At 39.0% G+C, this 7275-nt stretch overlaps 1 long non-coding RNA gene across 1 annotated transcript in view; it reads right to left on the bottom strand.

The window, feature by feature from the left end:
* Positions 1–579: 579 nt before the first annotated feature.
* Positions 580–7275, bottom strand: part of LOC122466669 — a 130647-nt gene continuing 123951 nt past the window's right edge. Inside the window, exon 5 of the long non-coding RNA XR_006292375.1 lies at positions 580–677. This is a non-coding gene — a long non-coding RNA (uncharacterized LOC122466669). The remainder of the gene's footprint in view (positions 678–7275) is intronic.

Here is a 7275-nt window from a genome sequence, read left to right as displayed (position 1 = left end):
ATAAACATACTATAATGGGCATAATTCAGCCTTCATGTGCATGGACACAGCTCCACTAATGTCAATAAAGTTCCCCCATAACAGATTTTTGATCCCTCCTGTGCAAATGACGAAGTCTAATGTAATGAAATTTAATCAAAATTTAAAAGGATTCCCCTCCCCCATTTATTTCAAAGTTATACTTGGACTTTGAGCCAGCATTCTTTGTGCAAACTCCAACAGAAGTCAGTTGCGGGTTATAGAGGTGCAAGAAATAAAAGATGGCCCTTCTGGCTCATTTTACTATGGGCACTGAGTGGAAGAGAGAGGAAGAGTGAGAGATTTTCCATATTAATGATGGAAGTCTTTTGAAACTGTTAGTTGAATGAAAATGTAGAAAACACAAATCACTTAGATTTGGTGTATGTGATAGTATGGGCTCGCTTTATAATTGATATTAAACACAGTGGCAGAGACTGATATTGTTGTTACCAAACACCAGGCTACCTGAGAGACAGCAAAATAGAATAAATAGATAAGATACTAAAAGTTAATGTGTTGCTTTTTATTTTGGCTTTGTTTTGGCTCTCATTCTCTCTTGCCTGCTAGTTTGGTTCTTGGAAGAAAAAGAGCGGTACTTAACATTGATTTTCTCCTCTCCAAATGACAGAGTCGATTTAATAGCAAAATTTCAATACCTGTAAAAGAGATCATGTTTTAAGTTAGCTGACATGTTTTCCACTTGACTCACTGCTTCAGTACAAAACAAGGCATTTAAAAAGATCTGGGATAGTTCCCTGTTTAACCCCTCAAAGATAGAAATACAAGGCTCCCATATCCTCAGATATGAATATTCCAAGTTTTGTTACTTGTATGCAGTTTTTAAGGATACGATTCACAGTAGGTCTGGCCTTAAACACATGCAACACAAATGACTGCACCACAACTAAGGTGGGGCAGAGTTCATCTGGGGCTTACCCAGGAAGGACAGCTCTGCTTTGTGGTGGTGGTGGTAGTGGGGGAGGAAGGAAGTCAGAAACTGCTGTATAAAAAAGGTTCTCGGTGGTCAGCTTTGCAACAATGACTCACCCCCTTGCCCCCGAGGAACATGAGGTCCAAAGGGCATAAAGGTACAAAACCTGGGTAGGGCAAGTTTCTTTGTTCCATGCAGCGAGGAAGCGCAAAGCGTCAGCGGAATCAAGATTTTGGCTCCAGGCTTACAAGTTGTCTATTTTGTTTTCTCTTAAGGAGTCTTGTCAATTCAAGGATCCAGAGAATGGGTCGCCTATGCGGCCCTCCATGGAGGGTGGTTGTTGCAGTACCGGGTCAAGGACAATGCAGCTGCTGGTGCACCTTGACGATCACACATGGGACAATGGGTTCTTTCTCCCCAGTAGGGCTGCTAGGCACGATGCCATTTGGAGATGTCTGGGAACCCGGCTAGGTTGGGGAAGGGAGGCAGCCAAGCAAATTGCTGGCGCTTCCTTGTGGTGGATGTTCAGTGCAGGTCCTCCATAGGGAAGGCAGCCAGTGACCAGATAAAAGGCCTGGTAAAGGACTTAAAAGGAGGACCTAAGGTGGGGCACAGTTTGTCTGGGGCTTACCCAGGAAGGACAGCTCTGCTTTGTGGTGGCAGGGGAGGAAGAAGGTCAGAAACTGCTGTAAAAAGGGTGCTCGGTGGTCATCTTTGCAGTAATGACTCCTTCCCCCCCACCCCCCACCGAGGAATGTGAGGTCCAAAGGGCATAAAGGCAAGTCTCTTTGTTCCACGCAACAAGGAAGCCAGCATTCACCCTCCCTCCCCTAGTGGAGGCGAATGGCAGGCTGGGTTAGGTTCTGCTGTGGGCATTACGCTAGTCGCTCCTTTTATAGGGGGGCTGGGAAGGAATTTTTCCCACACCACTTGAATTGGCGTCAGTGGAGTGAGGTTTTTTCGCCTTCCCCACAGCGGGTGTGAGGGAGGACCTTTTTTGGTGAGAAGAAAAGATGGTAGGCCATATGTCGCAACTTATTTTGTAAGGTTGGGTGGATGTCCAGTGCAGGTACCCCACAGGGAAGGCAGCCAGTGACCAGATAAATGGCCTGGTAAAGGACTTAAAAGGAGATACTGGATAAAAAAACAAACAGGGGAGGGGGTTGGGGACTCCATTGATTGGTACAGCCGGGAGCCAACCCAACGGGAGCCTCCCCGTTCTCATAGCCCACCTTAACCCTCTTACGAGGGTGGTGGATGGTAATGTCCAAGCCAGGGGTCAGCTGGTGGAGCTGGATGGAAATAAAGGGGGGCTGGTGGAAGCCCTGGAGAATTGATTTGAATAAACATGGATTTGCCTACACTGTACACTTTATCTGCCAGGTAGTCCCAGACATCTATATAATAAAGTTGTGGCCTGATTAAAATCCATAGCAAGTGTCTCCTGTCCTTCTTGCTGTGTACCCAGACAATAACTGCTTGGAACCCTACTGAGCTTACCAACACGGGGCCCAAACCCTTTCTTCATCAGTGACCATAATGGAGGCCAGCTCAAGGCCCCAGCCCATTCCGCTTCAGCAAAATCAGCAAAGAAGCATAAACCTGATTGGTGCTTAGAATCCTGTGAACTAAGTTTGTGGACTGCTGTATTATACAGATTGAACTACCTACTGAGATTGCAAAATGGGTGAAATAAACTGAGCCTCAGAATAAAAATTCATCTAAATTGTTCTGAGTTCAAATACTGATTTTTAACCTTTTGGGAAAGTTAATGCTTTCAGCAGAGCTTTTCTACAATGTTTTACACTATACATATGCACGTTATATGTCCAAATTGCCTCCAAGCTGACAATCTTTTTGGTGCATTAACTACTTTACTACCAAAGATCTAGCCAGATTATTTTTCTTTTTAATTGCTGAAGAAAAATATTTCAGAATAGTCTATTCTGTAAAATCTTTGAGGTAGCAAACATATTCAAATCTTAGAGCAAGTCTATCAATAATAGCTCAAGTCCATCAAACTACCTCAGTGTCTTGATTGATAAATATGTTATGTTTACATTATGATTACTGCATACTATTTTCTGTCACTGCTAATTTATTTGAAAGTCTTAACTTGGTAGGTTATGAATTCAGTAGCATTTTATAATGAGGGTTGTTGAAATAAATCAACCCTTGAAAATAATATTAAAAGAAGGGTGCAAAATCTTTCACTACATAGATCCCAGAATATGAATAGATGTGACACACACAGAGACAGACAGACATATTAACCTCTTATAAATCCTTGGAATCTAAGCCCTTTAAGTGTTACTGCATACAATTCTCCCATAAAAAGAAGCATATAACATTAAAGCTCTATATCAAAAGTGGCTTTAATATTGAAAGCCTGCACTATAGACAGACTGAGAAGAGGGGAAGAAAAAAAGACATCTATACCATATGTATCATACATATGGATTTATTTTATTATGATTATATTATAATTATTTTTATTTCAGGCTTCTAGTTCTGTTTGCAAATGATTCTATTTTTTGTTTCTAGCTTTTCACAGGGCACATACATAGAGCTCTGTGGTACATGGGGCTCTATTAAGCTGCTCTTCGATAGTTTGGTGATATTCAGACAATATTGAAACATTCCCAAATGAACTTTGCAGGGAGACATTTTCATTCGCTGCCTCCCTCCTCATGCATATTAACAAATGGTATGCAAGGCCTCATTTAATTCACTGATTTTACATTCGGATCACTTTCTCTTTTACAGCTATTTTTACCGGGCTCCATTAATCTTTGTTGAATACAATGGCATACATCTTTAATGCGGCCGCTGTCAAGTCATATTTCAGTAAGAGCTGCAAACTGAATGACAGCAAGCAATATTAATAAATTTAACATAGACTATATCAATTTTTAACAGAATGAATGTGGAAAGCTAAATGTATTATTTTTCATTTAAATCATAGGGTTTATCACCGGTTAAGTAGCAGCGATTTCAGGAAACTTGTGACGTGCCGTACAAATAGATTTACATCTCATTAATAAGTAAATTAGGCAAATGCCTTTCAAGTTCAGACAAGTACATAAGTGTAATCTCCATATTAAAGGAGTAGTCTTTGATAAACCACTGAGGAATTGCAGCAGCCAACTATGTGACATGTTGCCAGTGCCTGAACTCTTCCACATTCCCACCTTTAATTACACTGGTTCATTACTAAAGAGATAAGTGTCTCTCCAGTTAAGATTCTATAAATGAGCAGCATGCGGGATCCTCCCAAATCATTTTTGCAGAAACCATGAAAAGGTGGTAACAGTTATGAAAAAACGAATTATCACCTGCTCTCTTTCTTCCTTCCCTGTAATAACATTAAAATATTAAGATGAATTCCTTTTAAATCTCTGAAAGAAATTGTCCATTACGGGATGCTATTTTGTTTAAGAAAGAAAAGGGGGGGGGATGTAAAAAAAAAAAGGGAAAAAAAACTCCTGTGAATTTTTTTTAAATTTCCCTTCTTAAATCCCAACAGAGATAATTTGCTGTAAAATTTAAACCCAGTGAGAACTTGTCTGTCTGTGTTAAATAAAAAAGTTACGGTTGGTAGGAGACATATTTTTGCAGTAGCTTTAGTGATTATAGGAAATTACATGCAAAGCCAGAGTTCTGATCCTAAGTTAATTTATAATTGGAAAAAACTTATTAATTAGCTATGTCATTCTAATTAAGAATTAGAGGAGTGTGCATTAGAAAGTCAGTCAATATCCAAGTGACAGAATTTAAAAAAAAATCATAAGTCTGCAAGCTGCATAGCTCTGTCCACTATCTCTCTGAACTTCTTTTTAGGAATGTTCTGATTGCTATTAGAAACTAGCACTCTGCATACAGATATCTTAAAGAAAGAAACATGGCTTTTTGTGTTATTGAAAGAGAAACCCAAAAGTGAGCTGTAAGACGATCTCTCTCTATTTTGTTGATGTAGTACATTTTTGCCATCCAGGAGATATGTACACTTAGGGCCCTGTCCAACTTTCAGTCAATGAAAACAGATGTACATAAAAACGCATGCAGTTGTATACAAGAATGCACGCACATATGCAAGAGACCTACCAATGATCAGACACAAATATACATACAGACAGACAAAGGGACTAATTTTGAGGCCCTGGTAGACTCACATGAGAAAGAGCTTCAAGATTATACCCATACCGTTGTGTATTAACAGTACACTGACATAAGTATGCAGATACATGTATACATAATATTTCCCAGGCTGCCATATTTCTAGTCCTGTCCTCCCCCTCTAGGCCCTGTTTCTGAGCTGGTCACAATTTACCCTAAAAAGAAAATCTCCCTCTGTGTCTCTTGATGTTTTCTCTCAGTATGGTGGAATTTTCAAAGAGCAAATTAAACATTAAAATAGATACAAAGTTCAAGCTTTTTTTTTTTTTTAAATCATGTCTGAAAAAATACAAAGTGCATATTTGGGGACATAGTTTTCACAAGTTTGAAATATATTTTTGTTTGGACAAATATTGCAGAGAGAGAGCTGCAAAGAGTCCCCACAAAAGTTGAAACACAGCAAAACTGAAAAATGGGACCAGTTATTCACATTAGGACTTGAGAGTTTGGCAATACAAGAGGACAAGCAAGACTATAAAACTAATGTCGCAGTTAATTGCATCCTTAAAAAAAAAAAAAAAAAAAAAGCAAAATACTGTGACCTAAACCTCTCATAAATATATTGACCATTTTCCATCTTGTGGATTTGCTTTCGATTAGTCTAAGGGATGGGGGTGAGGGAGCTGGAATGTGCAATGATGGAATTCAGTTTACTTATTTGAATACCAAAATATGACCCACTATCAATGACATAAAAAATCTTTTGCATTAACAAGTTTCTACTCTCTATTTGTTTTCCTAGCATAACACAATATTCCTTTAATATGCTACTAGTATCATAGCAAGTTAAGTTTCAGAGTAGCAGCCGTGTTAGTCTGTATTCGCAAGTTAATGATCTGTTGTATGTATAGAGTAAGCTTGTTACTCATTTAAATCAGAAGCAAACTTGGGATTTTTATGAAATTATTGGACTTTCATGTTTTAACATTCCGTGTACAGATGTGACAAAATAAGCATAAATAGATATGATACTAATGCAGCAAGTCAATGGGGTGACTCCCACTGATTCAGTGGGTGCAGAGTTAGACCAATGCTGAGCTCCTGTGAAATCTTACTCAAGAGATGTATTTGCATAAACCTCACAATGCTATAAGGCATTGGAAGAGAATTTTACTGTTTACTGATAAAACAACCAGCTTCAATGTTGACATACTTTTCAGAACATCACTCTTTTTAAACCATAATAGGAGGATTGTTGATGATAGGAAATGAGTAAAAGAATATAGTTGATTGAGTTTTTGGTCCTTTCTTACTATTCGTGTAGGGCATGCACACCATATATTGTTAATTAATGAATGACAGTCTAGACCTTAAAGATGTGGTATTTCTTATCATTTGGAAATAAGAGACAGAGACAGAAAATGCAATGTCATCTTTCTCAGAAGAATTCTCCTCTGAGTAATTTGTTCACATTTAACCTGGTCAAAACCAGTGCAGGATATTCAACTTATGAAAGCACTTTCATTTGAATGCTAAAGAACATGAGAGTCCACAGATCATAAGTCATGGAGCAGGACGTACCTGCTTAGTCTTCCTATCTTGTTTACAATAGCAATTTCATTCTCAAATCAGCAGTAGCTTAGTAGGTGACATCCTGGCCCCATTGAAGTAAGTGGTAAAACTAGTATATGCAGGTGCCATTATATGGAGGGTCCTCACTGAGAGCTTTTCCTGAGAAAGGATTGCAGTATTGGGTCCACGGCTATTTACCAGAATCATCTAAGTTATTCAACAAACTGAAATACTGTTTTCTAGTGATAGACTTCTATGAAAACAATTAATATCACCATTTATATCTACTGTAGTTAGGACTGGAACTTGTGAGCTGCTGAACCCCTTTTGTGAAGTACTATGAGCTCTCAACTCCCATTGCAGTCAAATGAAAACAAAACTAGGAAATTTAGTGGGAGCTAACGATGCTTATCACTTTGTGGGAGGAGCTCAGTGCCTTACAGTGTGGATTCTAGAAATGAAAATGTAAAAGAAAGCTGCATGTTTGGCGTCAGCTCTAGATGCAGGTTTTCACCTTCTTCTGGAACTCTAAGCTGAGATCCTCTGTCAGGCCCAGGTGGTAATATCCCACATGATCGATTTCTTGTGATTGCAGGGATTGGACAGCAGCATACTTCAGCCCTAACCATCATCTA

Source organism: Chelonia mydas, chromosome 7, assembly GCF_015237465.2.
Source record: "Chelonia mydas isolate rCheMyd1 chromosome 7, rCheMyd1.pri.v2, whole genome shotgun sequence".
NCBI lineage: Eukaryota > Metazoa > Chordata > Testudines > Cheloniidae > Chelonia > Chelonia mydas.
This window is presented reverse-complemented; position numbering and strand designations above follow the sequence as displayed.